The 17,987-nt window shown below is 43.3% G+C and overlaps 1 pseudogene; it reads left to right on the top strand.

The window, feature by feature from the left end:
• The first annotated feature begins 16,421 nt into the window (after positions 1–16,421).
• Positions 16,422–16,958, top strand: LOC142852807 (large ribosomal subunit protein uL5-like; annotated as a pseudogene).
• The last annotated feature ends 1,029 nt before the right edge of the window (positions 16,959–17,987 follow it).

The following is a 17,987-nucleotide window of genomic DNA, read 5'->3' on the forward strand; positions in this document are numbered from 1 at the left end:
CCTGAGTTCAATTCCCAGCAACCACACGGTGGCTCACAACCATCTGTAATGAGATCTGGTGCCCTCTTCTGGCCTGCAAACTTACACAGAGACAGAATATTGTATACATAATAAATACATAGATATTTTTTAAAAAAGAATGTTGTGATGGGGCTCCAGTTGTTCAAGAAATAAGGCTAAGAACTGACAGCTCAAGCCTTGTAAAATTCAAAGACTTTTATGTAGCAACTGACTGAAGAGGCGGCCTATAGAATGGGAGAAAATATTTGCAGGGATATATCCAGCAGAGGATTAGAACCCAGATTATGCAGAGAACTCAAGAAACTAAATACGAAGAAAACAAATGGCCAGTCAAAACGTGGGCGATGGCCCTGAACACGGAGTTCCCAAAAGAGGATACAAATGGCTAATAACACTTTTAATGTGTCTAACATCAGCTATCAATGGGAATTAAAACTACTTTGAACCAACTGCTTTCTGGTTAGATTTAAGGCCTGCTTCTGTCTGTTCAACAGAAGAATCAAGATAATAACTATACCGTTAAGGGAACATTTTGCTTCTGCTGTCTAAGTTGTATCATCTCCTTATATATCTCTGCCTGTCTTTTAAGGGATTTGCTGTCGTCTTGCTAAGTGAGAAGACAGAGCTTGCATATGCCTGTAATTCTAGATGCTCTGGAGGATGAGACAGAAGAACCATAAGTTCAAGGCCTTCCTGGGCTACAGTGTGAGTTCAAGACCAGCCTTGGCAACATAGTGAGAGTCTGTCTCAGAAAATAAAATAGAAAAGGGAATCTGAGGATGTAGCTCATTGGTAGAGCAATTGCTTCACATGCACAAGGCCCAAGGTCGATTTCCAGCACTGCAGTAGTAACAATAATAATAATAAATTTTAAAAATAAAAGGCTGTGGATACAGCTCAAGGCAGAGCACTTTCCTAGCACATGTAAGGCCCTAGGTTTGGCCTCTAGCACTGAAGGGAGAGACAGAAACAGAGACACACAGAGAGAGAAGAGCAAGCAAGCACAATGAGGCTGGGAAAATGGGAAAGTTTGAGAACTTCCTCTGACCCTCCTTTCAAAAGCTCTCTCTGAGGAATCCCCTTTACAAAACTGCAGTTCCTCCCCCTTATACTTGTCCTGCTTTTCCTTCCTGCCACGCTTTTCTCTTAGCTATAACATAGATTTACATTTTTAAAATATGAGGCACTTTTATTAATTCTTTGAGGGTTTCATACATGCATACAATGTATTCTGCTCTTACTTGTTCCCCATTCCTCCCCACTAACTCCTCCTAGGTTTTATTTACTTTTTTATTGCCTATCCGACCCTTTCCACATATCAAATTCATTAGAGAACAGGGCTGTCTTTGTTTGCTGCTGTTTTCCCAGCACACAAAATACCTGGCATGGAGTTAATACTCAATAAATATTTGCAGAATAAAAAAAATAACGAAAGCTGCCTCTGGCTGCAGATCTAGTAGTTGGTGGACTCAGTATTTGGACTCAAGACTATCACCTGCTGTGGAATAATCCTTCTGTACATTGGTTTAATCTCATTGGTTAAAAAAAGAAGCTGATTGGCTTGTAGTAAGGCAGAATAAAATTAAGTGGTACAATCAAACTGAAGATACTGGGATGTAGGGCAGAGAAAGAGAGTTGCAGGCAGATGCAGAGAGAGCAAGATGGGCATTCCATGCCAAGAAAAGGCACCAAGCCATGTGGCAAAGTTTGGATAAGAAATATGGGTCAATTTTAATTTTAATTTTAAGAGTTAGCTAGTAATAAGCCTGAGCTATCGACAGAGCATTTACAGTTAATATTAAGCCTCTGTGTATTTATTTGGGAGCTGCTGGTGGGACAGAAACTTTTGCTTACAATAACCCTCAAACACAGTACTGTACATATTGTCATCAGTAGAAGTCTTTTAGTGTTCATGTGCTAGAACTTCTATCACAGAGAGAGAGAGAGAGAGAGAGAGAGAGAGAGAGAGAGAGAGAGAGAGAGAGAGAAACTAGAAATGTATTTTTCATTCTGGAAGTTTGAGAAGTCTGACTCAGGTAATTAAAAAAAAATGATACCTGAAATGAAGATCCACTTCCTGGTTCACAGATAATGTCTTCCTCACATGCCTAATGGGACAAGCAACATTTTTCTTAGGCTACTTTTACAAATAATGAATACCACTCATGAGGCCTCAACTCTCAAGACCTAATAACATCCATCCATAAGGCTTCACTACCTAGTACCATCATCACTTTGGGGGCCTGGGATCATAACATATGAATGGGGGGGCATGCAAATAACCAAGCTCTCACACATAGGCTACTCCTTCTAAGGGTTCATCTGATCTCACACCATAACACTCAGCAGAAATTCCAGGTTTCCCAAGCCTTTCTCTGGTTACCCATCCTGTGGGGACTATCCAGTTAGATATTTACTTGAGCACCACAGAAGGATCCTTGGATGAGAGTCCTTAGATTAAGTTCTAAACCCATCAAACAAGGCAACCGAGGAAGAGGCATCACACTGTTGTACATCTCAACAAATTTGTCAGCAGTGGATGCTCTGTCCAGCCCAATTGTGCTGCATCCCTAGGGTCAATATCAACGATGGGACTCCAAAGCGTGGCAGGAGTCCCCAAAACCAAACTAATTTTTATGAAGTGAGAGTTGGAAAATAGGTGTGTACATTATTGCTAAGATTCCATTCCTACCCCCACTAAACCAAATAACAACAACAAAAATAGGGAATTCTCTAAGAAAACACACAAAAACACTAACAGCAGAGGTCTTTAGAACTGGGAATAATTTCCTTCCTTTTTACTTTTGTGCATTTATTACATTATTTTTGCAATAGAAATACACTGCTTTTTAAAAGTTTAAAAGTAAAGCAAATGCATCTGACACAGCTTTTATGGTTAATAAAGTTGTACTGAAAGAACAACAACCATCTGCTCTATAATTTATTGACTGCCATTATGTGATAAGCGTTTTAGTTCCTCTAAGAAGACTTTAAGTTATTTTATAAAGCTTAAAACATCAGGGGTGCAGGACATAAAGGTTTGTTGACTTTTATTGCACTTCAAGCATGGATTAGACTTATTAACAATATGGAGAAAATATACCCAGTCCCCTACTCTGACCATCTGATACTTAATTCCTTTTCTATAAACAAAGCAAATTATCACTGCTGGGTTTCCTCCAATGCCAGGTGAGGGTATTCACATTAATACTGACCAGATGCTAAAGTCTGCTGTGGATCTTAGGTGACAAACACACTCACCACTCACATGAAATGAAAGTCCTCAGTTTGAGTTCTGTCTTTATCCCTGGACCACCCCCTCTTTTGACTACATTGTCTCTGCCCTCTCTTTGCTATTTTCTGTGTGTGAGTCTTCTCTACTACATTGACAGCCATCATCTCTCTTCCTATGCCCTCATATTTTACCAAAGCAGGACCACATACCTAATGAGAAAGAGGGGCAAGAGGAAAGCAGATCCAATTTATAGACCCACCAAGAGTCTTGGTGTCACCTTATCCTCCAAGAACAATAGGGCAGTAATTAGCTTGGCTTGGCCGGCCAGCCAGTCCGTGATAAAAGGCAATGAATGGCAATAAAAGGAAAGACAAAAAAAAATAAGTTTATAAGCAGCATAGCTTTAAACATTTTATTATCATTTTAAATGAGAAGGTTCAGACCTTTAATTACATAATTAATAGCCCAAGAAGATACTTGTCTGGACAGAAGGCATACCAACATCAAGCACCCAAGGAAGGATGCCCAAAAGCAAGTTGGGCACAGCAAGGTACAAATTATAAATTCTTTTACAGACAGCAACATCTAAACTCCTCTGATCTGCCTCATGAATCTGCTTCCAGAAAGCAGGGTTCTGTTATCCCTGAGGGAGCCATCATGACTGGCAGTCAGAAACCTGGAGGGTGGGGGACAATTAGGAAGGCGCTATGTGCCTTTAGTGAGAGCAAGAGTGTTTCTTTCCAGAATAAAGTGCTCATTTAACAAAAACCCCAGTCACATCGGGAGGGGGTGTGAGGGTGTGTGAGTGGGTGTGGGTGTGTATGTGTGCGCATGTATGCACATGCATACAAGTGCAATGCCAAGCATAAATCCCATCTGGGCCTAGTGTCAGTGATGGATTTCAGCTCCATTGTTCAGTTTTCTTTTGTGATCATCTTGCTGCCAAGGTATGGTGAAGAATCGAGAAAGGTATCCTACACCAAAAGGGAAAAGTGGAGGTCTTCTCACCACCACAACCTGGCTCATCTCCAAGTCTGTTGGCTTCTTGTAAAGTGGTTGATGATGATGGTGGTGGTGGTGATGGTTATGGTGATGATGGTGATGATGTGACAGCTGTTAACAATGATGGCCAAGATGGCCTTCGCCCAGTGGTTACATATGAGTAGGAGCTGATGCTGCAGAATCTTGGCTGGGAGAAGAAGCAGTGAGTTATCCTGAGCCTTTGATGTCAAGCCAAAGGCAGAGAAGAGAAAACCAAATGAGGGAAGTGCCAAGGTGACCATGTAAAATGGAAACCTCTAATGGAGTAGCCAGCTATCCAAAGGGACAGGGTGCAGAAGGATGAGGTGACATCAAGTTCAATGTTGATCCATGTTTATGTTGACCTGAATTCAATGCCCACAGCACCTGGGACAGACAAACCTTAGCACAGTAATTCTTGAAAGTTCTGGGTGAAGACTGTAGCCTATACAAGAAGACTCTAGAGAGACTCTTTTTCTTTCCTTTTCTTCTTTCTTTCCTTCTTTCTTGCTTGTTTGCTTTTGTTTTTTGTTTTAAATTTTGAGACAAGGATTCTCTGTGTAGCTCTGACTGTCCTGGCACTCACTCTGTCAACCATGCTGGCCTTGAACTCACAGAGATGTGTCTTTCACTGCCTCCCAAATGCTGGGATTAATGGCATGCACAATTATCATCTGGCTTCTCTAGAGAGGTTTAAGGGGTCTCAAGAAGCAAGCTGGGACTGAAATCTAATTCTTAGAGAATAAAAAGTAATAAGAAATAAAGAGAAAGGTGGCCACATACACAGCCATGGTCAGGCAGCTCTGCAAGTATAGAGAGCCAAGTATAAGGCAAGAAGAAACCAATGTGGCTTCAGCAGGACTGGCTCAGGAGCTGACTCTGTGGGCCTTGATGTTGTAGCAGAGCTCACAGTACTGAGGGGAAATCAGACATGGGCTCAAGATTCAGCAAATGGGCACGAAGTAACAGGCAAGCTCCCAGAGGAAAGAAAATGCATTGAAATAACCATGTAAGATTAAAACTTGACAGCTACATCTCCCCCAGGCTGAGGGTAATGGAAACCTATTTGAAAAGTCCTTTGTGTTTCTGCAAAGTGAGCATTTATGTAAGAGTCAACACTCAGAATTCTTCAGCTCACCCCTGCTATAGATGGATAGAAAGCCTAGTCCTCAGGGCCAGGTGCCCCCTCCTTTGATACGAAGAAGATTGGGGGCGAGGATAGCCATCGTGCAAGAGGTACCTCTAAAAAGAAGGCTGCCTCCAAAGTCAGAAGGGACTCACAACCAGGAGAAACTTCGACAAACAGGCACCTTGACACTTTGGGGAGAATCCTACAACAGCTGAACATCTGCCTTTCGCCAGGCACTTCCTGACCAGCTTTTGGATGAGGACAAGCACCGCCTCACCCAGCTGTGGGCTGTCTCTTGTCTTGGAAGCAGAGGGGCTCCCAAGAGCACAGGTCAGTGGTTTTCAGCTCCAGTTGCACCTAGAATCATCTCGAAAGTTTTCTTTAAAAACAGCAATTCCGTGGCTCTGTCTTTAGAGAGCGTGATGGTCTCTGCCTGGGAAAGCTATGTCTAGGGATGTTTTGAAAGCACCACAGTGATCCACACAGCTGGACTGAAAGTGCAGTTTCTCAAAACTCTAGCTACAAATGACTCTTCTACAATCTTACAAAACACACAGGCAAGCCCATGTCTTTTCAGCTGCCTCCCCGTTCATACCCGAACTATTTGTCCACAGGCCATATGCTGAGGTGTCAGAGAACAAGAATCTGTGACAGGAAAGAAAGTTCCACCCAGGGCTCTTGGTACATGAGTGCTCCGTAGACAGCGCACACCCTGCCCATCCCGACCTGCGGCTTCTGCTTCAGCAGTCCGTCAAGTCCATTAAGTCCCAGGACTCAGAAGCGACCCTCTGAGTTAGTTATGAGAATAAGCAAAAGCCCAAATGTCTGGTGAGTCTTCAAATAAACCAGGACAATGGGAATGGGAATCCAACAGTTGGGGGATTAGTCAAGCAGTGAACTTTTGAAAAATGAATCTGCTTTTGTTACCCGTTGGCTCTGTTTGTAGGGAAAGCCCACAAGCAGAAGCTGGTGCAGTCCTGCCTGGCTCAGACAGATGGTAACAGGGCCGTAAATAAGGAAGACGGACAGTAAGGATGGAGGGCGCCTCCCGTGCAGTGTGCTACAGACCTTAGCGATATGTCAAAACCCTCTGCTGACGGGCCGCAGTCACACCTAGAGTAGACTCTCTGAATGCCTCCTGCAGTGACGGCTACACTGTGCATTTTCATCTTTCTCACCACTGCTTCCTTTGACTACCATTCCCGGCCAAAAGGGTACAATAAGATGAACCGTGTGTCCCACTGGCCCATCAGATGTGTGCGTTCCTTCTGTCTGACCCCAAAGCTCAGGGACATCTCCTTACTGGAGTTCCCAGCACAGATCACCCGTATGCAACAGTCTCTCTCACACACTTCCAATGGCTGTACTGAAAACACCCACCCTGGAGGTCCTGTCTCGCTCGTGTGTTTCTCTTCTTTTCCAAACCACTGCCAGCCCTGACTTTCTTGGGCACATCTAGAAGATTCTCTTGTTGCCTGTGGCTTGACCATACTCTGTTTCTCTCAACTTACCATCTTTTCCTAAGAATATGGTACATCTCTGGCCGCATCGTAAACTTCTGCTTGACGTCCATATCCTTCCTTTATTTCCTTGCCTACTGGGGTTCTTGTCAAAGAATAGATGTTTGGTAAAATCTCTGCCATGTTCATCAGTTTCTGAAGTTGAGATTTCCGGAGACAGAGAAGATTCTTGGGCATTTGTACTCAAGGCCTTCTAACCAAGAACACACATCTTTGTCGCCTGAGCGCCCCTAGAGCGCCCCTCCCATCAGAAAGTGTTCTGCTGCTGTGTGGCACCTCACAGTTCCACTCTGGATTCCCACAAAGCCCTGCTTTAACTTCAGACAGACATCCCATCCCGGGCAACCTTCGCACTGGGCTATAACATCTGTTTCCATAACGCAACCCTCAGGCTCCTGCAATTTTCACTCCTCATAAGGATGTCTGAGTTCCTTGCAGAGTCAGGTCTTCAGCCTGTTCCTCTGAAGAGAAAAACAAGAGGGTGTGGTCAGGAGAAAAGCCGAGTCCCAGCCAAATAAACGTCTCCTGGAAAAACCACTCCTGCAGAGCAAACAGGTATGACCACTCTGCTCACCCTGTGCCCATACAAGGCTACAGATGTGCCCATGGCCAGTCACCCAAATTTCTCTGCACAGGCCCATAAAACGTCTTTATGGGGGAGGGGGTGCCTCAAATAATAACAACAAACAACAGTAAGAACGGTCACGGAATGCATCCAGAGGAATACTTTGGAACAGTATTACTGGCGGCGGGGCGGGGGGTCTTCAGAATGACTTGGTAGCTGGTCGGTCTTGACAAGCAACAGCAGGGAAATTCGATATCTCTGCTATACATTTCACTTCTGCCCCAGGGCTCAGAGCATGGAACACTCCATATCCCTCCCCACCCCCTGGATACAGGGCCAAAATCACTGCACTGGGTTGTATGCATGACTTTGCCTTAGCCAGATTGTGTATTGGCATTGTTCATTAAAAGCTTCCCTAAATCTTCTCCCACCCCTCACCACCACCCCCCCAACCAACCAGCCCTGGCTTTCTTGTCTATTAAGACAGCTTTTCCCCTTACCCGATTCCTCTTTCATTCTAGACAGGTAGGGCTGAGGAAGGAGGAAAAGACTCTGCGATTCACTGGCTAATTAAGGGAGTACCAACCTGAAGAAGCTGATGTGCACTGACCTATTTAAGATATCTAGCAGCAAATCACACATGAATTGAGGTATGGCCCTTGTAAGCATCAGCCAACTGGCTCTCTTTCAGAATCATGACTAGCAATACTTCCACCCTGAGGAGCGTCTGATAGATCAGCCACCGGGCCCTGGAATGCCAGCGTCCCCACTGCTCTGTTTTCCCAGTTGTCAGCTCTGTCTATAAATTGTCCATTTATAGCAAATCCAGCACCTGCTAGGAACACCTCACCCTGCCAAGTGTTGGAGTGCGTCTCAGAAAAAGCCACTCCAGACTTTTCCCCACAGCTCTGTTTTAACTTTTTCCCAACCTGGGAGTTTGAATATTTACATAGGAATTCTGAGGGATGGCTTTTTCTGCACGAGAAAACCCAGAAAATCAATCAAAAGTGAGTGTTTTGCTCCACTATAAAGAAAAAACAAAGAAACAAGAAAGAGTAAGTTATCGTTCTTGTGGGAGAACAGCGCTGTCTTTCTGAATTAGCCAGCCTGGGACACATTTAAAATAACCCTGGAAAAATCAACAGGCTCCAAAAGTCCTGGAGGGGCTCCCTTTAAATTCTATTCTGTAGCTTTTAAGCTCATGGTCGCCTCCAAACCTATGATGCTGTCCACTATGTAAAAGTCTTATGTAAATACATTTAAAGATGCTTTCCTGGTACTGGAAATGTATTGCACTACCTAGCTTGAATTGGTTGGGCTTTTTTTGCCTTGCCAATTATCCATTTGTAAGATAATTCTCAAAGTCTTACCCCTCTTATGCTTTCATACACTATTTTGTTCTTTGCATAATGAAATATAATCAATAGCACGTCGAGCATCTATGGGATGAATGGTGGTTGCTTTTCTGGGGGATTATGGTGGCCAGATTAGACGCTTTGCCAGACGAATTTGCTGAGTAACCTTGGGAAGATAGGGAGACCTCTCGGTGCTTCTGTTGACACATTCCCACAGTAATCCTGCTCAAGAATAAGATTGTCACCCTTTTAAAGCCCGAGAGGGAGACCTTGATTAAGACCATGTGGCAGAGGCAGCTGGACTGAGCTAAGGACATTCCTGAGTCCCAGCTCCACATGCAAGAAGGCAGCCCTGTATTTTCAGGGGAAGATGAGGGCCTTGATCTTTCTTTTTTATAACTGCTGAGATGTCTGAATAAAAATGACACGTGCAAGCTTATTGCTAATACCAAATCAGTAAAGTCAGGTGGTCATAAGATTTAGGAGAAACAGGGGTGGTTTCAGAAGGAGAATTAGAGGGCTGGAATACCCTTCACCCTTTACCAACTCTTCCCTGACATGTAAGGCAAGGTGTTTTCTTTTTCACAGCCACAGTCTCCAGCATTTTGGTTCTTATCCCTCCAGGGTTTTGCTATGCTCTATATACATCAAGCGGATCTCAGACTACACAGGCACCCATTATTTCTTTGCAAAAGGCAACTGGATTTTGTCAACCCCATGCTCCTCTGAGGCCAATCATGCTTGCTTCCGACTCAGCCGGTCCAGGGCCATCTATTTTATCACCCAGGATTCTTTCTCTCAGCAAACAAGTCAGCCCCCATGGCTGACTGATCTCTGAGATGCCCCTGCTGGAGAAAGGAATGTGCAAATGAAGACACTACAAATCAGTTTGAAAACTCACTGACTCCTGCCCATAAATCTGCGTCCTTAATATTAAAAATCATTTGGAGGTGCTGAAAAGACAGAGAAGCGATCGCTACAGAAAACAGTAGTCCTGCTCTTTCCGGGGCACCAATTAGCAGTGGAGAAGGGTTAGGCAGAGCCAAATCCATATTCTGGTACCAAAAATAGAAAAGAGGAAACCTTTGAAGCTAAAGAAGGCCCAAGAATAACTGTCAGCAAAGAGAGAGCCACGCAGACAGGAAGCTACACTGGAGTGGCAGTTCTGTGCTGCCGTCCCCGCCTGCCCCTGGGCTTTTCACCTCCATCCTGTTAAAACAGATAGCTTTCAAAGCCCCCGCTTCAGCTCAGACACGTTGGCCTGCACAGCCCGCCCTTCCACAGCAGTGCAGGGCCAGCTCTGAATGCTGCCTGCACGCAGCCCTGGAGTTTGGTGTCACTTCCCTGGTGGCTCATCTCAATCTGTTTAAAGCAGAACAGTGACCGTTTCAGAGACTGCGCTGCATAGACAGCCCTCAGTAGGAAACAGCTGGCTGAGAAAACATTCATTTCCTGTTTGCCTCTTCGTTTTACACTGCAACCCAACCTAGCTTTCATCTCTGGGTTGTTCTGTACTCGGGAAAGTCAAAATGAATGCGTCAAATTCATGAGGGCTGCGCGATCGTTAGGGCCTTAAGTGACGCTAGACAAACATATCATTGACTATATCCTATAAAAGCTATTAGTGTTAGATGAGGCCTTTGGGGAGGGCTTTGTAAGAACTGGCTGAACAAGTGGAGGACCAAGTGGGAGAAAGGGCTTGGATTAAGAGGTGGAGAAGGAGCCTGATGTCCACAGTGAGAAAACAGTGGGTAGGGGCTGAGAGATAAGAAAGGCAAGGAAGGAGACATCAGGGGTTAGTGAGTCCTTGATGTACCTGAAGCACAAGTTGGAAAAGTGTGCTTCTTCCTTTGAGCACCCATAAAGCCCTGTGAGTCTGAGATTTTATTCCAGGTTCTTCCACAAGGCATAGCCTGCACCATGCCTTACATGGGGGCTTCAGACAAAAAATGTTCACAAGAGACTGAAAGGCCCAAATGGGGAACTAAAGACATACTAGAAGAGAGAGAGAGAGAGAGAGAGAGAGTGATAGATGCTTCAGTAGCATATCAGAAATCTGGCTAACGTCAGATTTTTTTCTGACCATTGGAGTCTAGCGGAGGAGAGTTAGCAAAATTGAATTCTTTGAAGCAGTAAGGTGAAATTATGTCTCACTTTTCATCTGGTGCCAGTAATATTGGTTTTTCAAGGAGCTCTGCTGTCAGTCATTCTCAGTGAACAAGTTCTAGAACTAATATGATTTTTGTATTTGCTTGACAGAATCAAGATCTCTATTTAGAGACAAACAGTTCCAATTATCATCTAAGCATGACTCTCAACTAAACTACAAAATTTGAGCTTCATATGGTGACTGGAAATTCTTTTTCTTTTTAAAATATTCTCATATATATGTGTCTGGGTGGGTATACGCCACACTTGTGTGTGTGTGTGTGTGTGTGTGTGTGTGTGTGTGTGTGTGCAGATCCTCCCTAGGGCCAGAAGAGGGTGTAGGGTCCCCTGGAGCTGGTTACCAGCAGTTGTAAGCTGCTCAAACTGGATGCTGGAGATCAAATCCTGGTCCTCTGCAAGAGTAGCAAATGCTCCTAACCACTGAGCCTTCTCTACAGCCCCTACTTGAGAATTTTTATCTGGCCTTATCTCAAAACTTAAGGAATGTTCTACTGAAACAAGTGGTTAAACATCAGTCAGAAGTTACATTATTGCTAGAAAAATAGAAGATGGCAAAAAAAACACATCTGATAGAAAACAAGAAGAGGAAGATTAAAACAGATCCTTACACATTTACTATTAAAACACAACATTTAAGCGCTGAGGCTGAAGCTCGGTGGTAGAGCGCTGGTCTCCTGTGTAAAATGTGGGCCTGGGTTCCTCCATCACACCATCGAGCATCCATACTCACTCACAACAGTGTGTCCCTCTGGTGACAGGTGACATGCTGAGAGAGGTTGGGAAGTGGGCAGGAGGCACCTGGGAGCTCTACACTTTTTTCCTTAATTTTGTTATGGGCCTAAAACTTCTCGCGAAATTAAAAAAACCTATTAGGCAAACACAGTCGGTAAAAGGCTTGTCTTCCAAAACATATCAGATGCATGAGCCTGGGGACAGCCACCCTCTCGAAACTGTCATTGGCCCTCCACTTCTTCGTGCATTTTAGGCAGTATCTACTCTGAACCTGTTGGCACGATCGTCAGCGGTAGTCTTCTGGATTCCCTCCTCCTGTAGGCCAGGCTGGCCTCAAACTTGGAGAGGTCTGCTTGACTTTTATTTATTAATTTTTTCTAACTTCACCAAGGTTCTTGAGAACTAGGGTCTGTGGGCTTCTCACTGAATCAATGTGTACTGTTCAGGCCACCTTCCAGAATCGTCCATGCTTACGTGGAATGAGTGTCATGGAAACAGATTTCCTGTCCACAATTTTCCAGGGACTCTCTGTGTCATCTATGAAGCAGGGAACAATAAATATGGTGGTTCCTGGGGGGGGGGGTTCCACTTAAGGAGACTACATAGTGTGAAATAAGTATATACATACATAAAAATTTGGCTTACAAATATTAGACTTTTTAGCTCAAAATTTCCCTGGCAAAAACCAAAGACTATGAAATATTAGTCACAAGAGGCTTCTGTTGTGCTTTAAGTGGAGAGTTCTCCAGTGGTCTAGAAAACCCCACTAATCGTCCTGTCTGAAGTCTGGGTTTGGAGGCAGCTGCGGACATATTAGTTCATTTGTTTTACTTTGTTCTAACCTTTACTTTCTCTTTACTATTTTTTCCCATGCAGCTTCTCTTCACACAGTCTAAACAATCTATTGCTTAGGCCTTCATTTCATGACTAAGAGGGAGCCATTAGTGTGTGTGTGTGTGTGTGTGTGTGTGTGTGTGTGTGTGTGTAACCATTTACAGATCCTACTGTTCCTTTTACAGATACCATCTCACTAAGAGCTCAGACAGCTCTTTGAACAAAGCATCATCTTGTCACTACCGCTTAGTAGATGGGGAAATAAAAGATGTGGACAGGCTGAGAGTCTCATCCATGACCATGCAACAGCAACTGACAGAACTGGGACTCAGTCCTGGCCTTCCACTCGGATCGGTGATCCTGCCCACATAGCAACTTTCTGGTTCCTCGGAGACATCCCCCAACAGTCTTGTACATCATGGGCAGGTCCCTTAACTCCCAGGATGACAAGCATTCAGCCTGATGGGTGAAGGGGTGAGCAGTAACAAACACTGGCAACCTCATGACTCAGCTTCCGGAAGATGTTAGCGTAGACTACTACATTCTCTATTGCCACTGACTCAGGAGGGTGACAACCAACATAAAAGATCTGATATTGTGTTAATGGAATCATAAAGCCAAAAGCAATATTAATTAAGGTTGTACTTCAAACTGGACAGGTTTCCTGGGGTTTTATGTTAGTCTGGAACTGGTTTGGTGCAGTTAAATGTGATAGTTGTTCCAACCTGATTGCATTTAATGGAAGCTACAGTTTGGATCTGGACTGTCTCCCTAAGGCCTATGTATTATAGAAGTTTACTTAACAGCTTGCTGCTATTGGGGAATGGTAGAACATGTAAGAGGTGGGGCCTGGCAAGTAGTCTTAGGTCATTAGTATACGCCCTTGTGGAGGAGAGTAGGAATCCCACCCTTTCCTCTCTCTCTTTTACAAGACCCCACCATGAAATGAAAAGTTTGCTTTTCCACACAGTTTCCATCATGATGTGATGTTCTGCCTCACCAGATGCCCAAAGTAACAGGATCAACTGACGCTGGATCAACTGACACCTCTGAAACCATGAGCTAACGCGAAGCTTTCTTCTTGATAAACATATTGTCTTAGATTGTTTGTTACAGTATTGGAAAGCTGACAACCACAATAAAGGTGAAAGCAGGCCTTGTCAAGTACTCATTGGGCCAGTGAGATGCCTCAGTGAGTAAAGGAAAGGTGCTTGCCACCAGGTCTGACAACCTGAGCTTCGTACCCAGGACCCACATAACATAAGAAGAGAACTGACTCCCATGAATTGTCCCCTGACTCATGTGCACATGTATGTACACATGGACATTTAGAAAATATAGTTTTAAAAGGTTTAAGACATTTGTGATGGTTTGGGAATGATTTCCATAGGCTCACATATGTGGCATTGTTGGAGGAAGTGTGTCACTTGGGGATGGGCTTTTGGGTCTCAAATGTTCGAGCCAGGTCCAGGTCCCTGCTGCCTTCAGATCCAGATGTAGAACTCTTAGCTACTTCTTCTTTTTTTCAAGACAGGGTTTCTCCGTAGCTTTTGGTTCCTGTCCTGGTAGCTACTTCTTAAGCAAAACATTTGCCTGTGTGCTGCCATATTTCCCACCATGACAACAATGGACTAAACTTCTGAATGGAAGCAAATCCCAACTTCAATGTTTTCTTTTAAAAGAGTTGTAGTGGCCACAGTGTCTCTTCACAGAAATAGAACATTGGCTAAAACAATGTTAGAAACAACCTAGTTGCCTCTTATTGGAGAAATAAATTTAAAACTATAAGTCAGTTTGGATAGAGAGGAATGCTATACAGCAAATAAAATTAAGTACGCACATTCCAGAATGATTATAAAATGTATTGCAAAATAAAGAAACACAACCTCTCAAGGCAAGCCTACAAAGCAAGTTCCAGGGCTGTTACACAGAGAAACCCTGTTTCTGGGGTGGGGGGTGGAGTAAAAATAGAAAGAACGAAAGACAAACTGAAAAGGTCTGATTATAAGCTAATATTTGAATAGAAACTTAGAAACTAATAGATACATGCTGCACAATATTTCTTTACACTGTGTAAATATATGTTACTGTGACTGGTTTAATAAAGAAACTGATTGCCAAAAGCTGGACAGGATAAGGTTAGGCAGAAAAATCAAACTAAGGACGGGGAAGAAGGAAGACAGAGTCAGGTTGCCAGCCAGATGTAGCAGGAGCAAGAGATGAATGTGCTATGCTATATAAAGGTATAAAGGTACTGCCATGTGGCAGAGAGTAAATAAGGAATATGGGTTAACTTAAAATGTACAAGCTAGTTAGTAATAAGCCTGAGCTATTGGCCAAGCATTTACAATTAATATATCTCTGTGTAGTAATTTGGAAGCAGCTCCTGGGATGGGAAAACTCTACCTACATATACATAAAAATGCGATAAATGCGTGAAAATACTCCTGGGAATTATGCACACCAATTTCAGAGGTGCCCTGTAGAAAAGGATGGAAACTGTAAAGCAAAGGTATTCTATCAATATTCTTAGAAACTCTGTCGATGATTTTACTTTTTACAATATTTAAAATAGCACAGTATTTGCATGAAAGTAGGCAGATCAACAAATAAAATAATAAAATAAAATAAAAAAAAAATAAGGGGCTCTAAAATGTGTCCTCAAGGCATAGTCAGATGACTTGCAGGAAGAGAACAGGCACCAAACTGGGAAAAAGTCTGCAGCAAATAGCACTGAGCAAACTGGACACCAACATTTAAAAGGATAAAGTTAGGCCATCATTTATTCCATATTTATAGATAAAGTCAAAGTGAACCAAAGCGTTAAATGTAGACGCTTAAAAGAAAGGATGGGAGGAGAGCATCACAGTTTGGGGCTCAGCAATGATTTATTGCAAAACCAAAAGTTTAAGCCACAAAGCATATCTAAATTGAGTTTCATTAAAATTTACAACTTTTATACTTCAAAGAATACAGTCAAAAAATAAAAATAAAAAAAGGCCATCCCCAGTGCTGGAAAGCATTCAAAGGCAATATATCTGGTAAAGGGTTAATTTCCAGGCTTTCAGAGAAAAATATAAAAGCCACAACTTTAAAATAGCCCTGTCTCAATAAATAAGTAACTAAATGGTTAAAGGACTTGACGACATTCCCACAAAGAAGATAAATAAATAGCTAGTAAAAAGGTGCTCACTACCACCGGTCACTAGAGAATGCACATTAGTGAGATGCCACTTCCCAGCCGTGAAGATGAGACAGGTCCAGAAGAGAGGACATCTTGAAGATACTTGAGAATGGAAGCACAGTCACTCTGAGAAACAGCCACACTGTAAAACTGAAACTCGGAGCAGTTATGGGACCTGTGTGTTCCATTTCTGGAAGTTTAAAAAATAAATTGATAAGAGGACTGAAAAAGATATTTATACATCAATATTCATAGCAACAAAGTATGGTAGAAATCACCCAGTAGTTCACCAAACAATGAATACACAGATAAACAAGATATGATGTAAACATGCTATGGAATATGGTTCTGCCTTTAAAAGAAAGGGAAATTACTGGTGCAAGTCAACATGAACGAACCTTGGAAGCATTATAAGTGAAAAATAAAAATACCACACCCAAAAGAACACTTGCCTCCAACTTAGTGAAGTTACCTAGAGTAGGAAGATTCACCCAGTAAAATAGTAGTGGCCACAGGCTAGGGGAAGGAACAATTGCTATTGTTGATGGGTCAGAGTTTCGCTTAGGGATGCTGATTGAAGGTTCTCGGATGGACAGAGGTGGCATTGCCTCAAGTGTGAGCATGTTTATTTGACTGTCTCTCTCCCTGCTTTCCATCATGTCACAAGATCAAGGTGAAAAGCAGAACCCCATGCGGGGACTTTGGATCCGCAAGCTCTGTCTCAGTATCTGTATTGGGGAGAGCGGAGACAGATTGACCCGGGGCAGCCAAGGTGTTGGAGCAGCTCACAGAACAGACACCTGTATTTCCCAAAGCTAGATACGCCTCTAGGTCCTTAGGCACAAGAGAAATGAAAAGATTGCTGCTCACTGCCCTGTCCGTGGAGTCAAGGCAGAAGGATTCCTGGAGAAAGGCCTGAAGGTGCAGGAGTATGAGTTAGGGAAAAATAACTTCTCAGATACTGGAAACTTAGCCTTTGGAATTCAAGAACACATTGACCTGGGCATCAAATCTGACCCAAGCAATGGGATCTACGGCCTGGACTTCTGTGTGGTTCCGGGCAGGCCAGGTTTCAACACTTCAGACAAGAAGTACAGGACAGGGTGCATTGGGGCCAAACACAGAATCAGTCAAGAGGAGGCCTTGCCCTGGTCCCAGCCGAAGTGTGAGGGGACCATCCTTCCTGTCAAATAAATTGTATTCAAAAGGCCAATAAAATTTTCTCAGAAAAAAGAATTTATTTGACTGAATTATACATTTTGTTATACATACATATTGTCTGTTATATATATATTGTTATGTATTTATACATATAATCTCAATAAAAGTATTTTTAATAAAGAGAGATAAGTCAGATAATGACAAGTAGTTAAAATTAGACCTATCTATACCAAGCGGTGGGCAGTGCTGTTTCCGAGTTCCTGCATTTTCCCTGTGCACTAAAACACCTCACCTTAATTGTGAACTGTTGGCAATTTTGAAAGAAAGTATCCAAAAACTCCTTCTGAAGAATCTGGGGCTCTGCTTGTCTGCTGGGTGCTCTGATCACATGATTAGCTTCCTGTGGCCTAAAGCAGAGCCTCCTAGAGCCGATATTCGTTGTGCAAACAATTGACCTTGGGATTGTGTTAAAATGCCAACCCAGTTGGTCTGAAGGGGTCTGAGAGTCTCCGCTTCTAATTCCCAGGTGATAATGATGTTAAGTCCAAGTTGTGAGTAGCAAAAATCCAAAGAATGATAGTTAGATTAACTAACTTAGATTAACTTAGAAAACCTGATGTTTTCCTTTTATTTGCTTGGTTTGGGCTGGTTTTTGAGATAAGGACTTGTGGGATATCTGGGCTGGCCTGGAACTCACTATGTAGCCCAGGATGCCTCCCACTCATGAAACAGTCTTAATGATTGTCCTGGTTCGAGTTTGGGCAGCTTGACACAATTTCGAGTCCCTCTGACAGGAGGGAACCTAAACTGAGGAAATGCCCCCATCAGATTGGCCCGCGGGGCATTTTCTAGATTGACGGTTGTTGTAAAAGGGCTAGCCCAGTGTGGGCAGTGCCAGGCACCTCTGGGGAGCTTACCAAGCCGTGAGGAGTAAGCTAGTACACAGTGTTTCTCTGTAGTTTCTGCTTCGGTTCCTGCCCCCACTTCCCTCAGTGATGGAGGGTGACTTGCGAATTATCCGATTCTCAATGAACCCTTTCCTCCCAAGTGGCTTTTGGTCAT

Source organism: Microtus pennsylvanicus, chromosome 6 (assembly GCF_037038515.1).
Source record: "Microtus pennsylvanicus isolate mMicPen1 chromosome 6, mMicPen1.hap1, whole genome shotgun sequence".
Classification (NCBI taxonomy): domain Eukaryota; kingdom Metazoa; phylum Chordata; class Mammalia; order Rodentia; family Cricetidae; genus Microtus; species Microtus pennsylvanicus.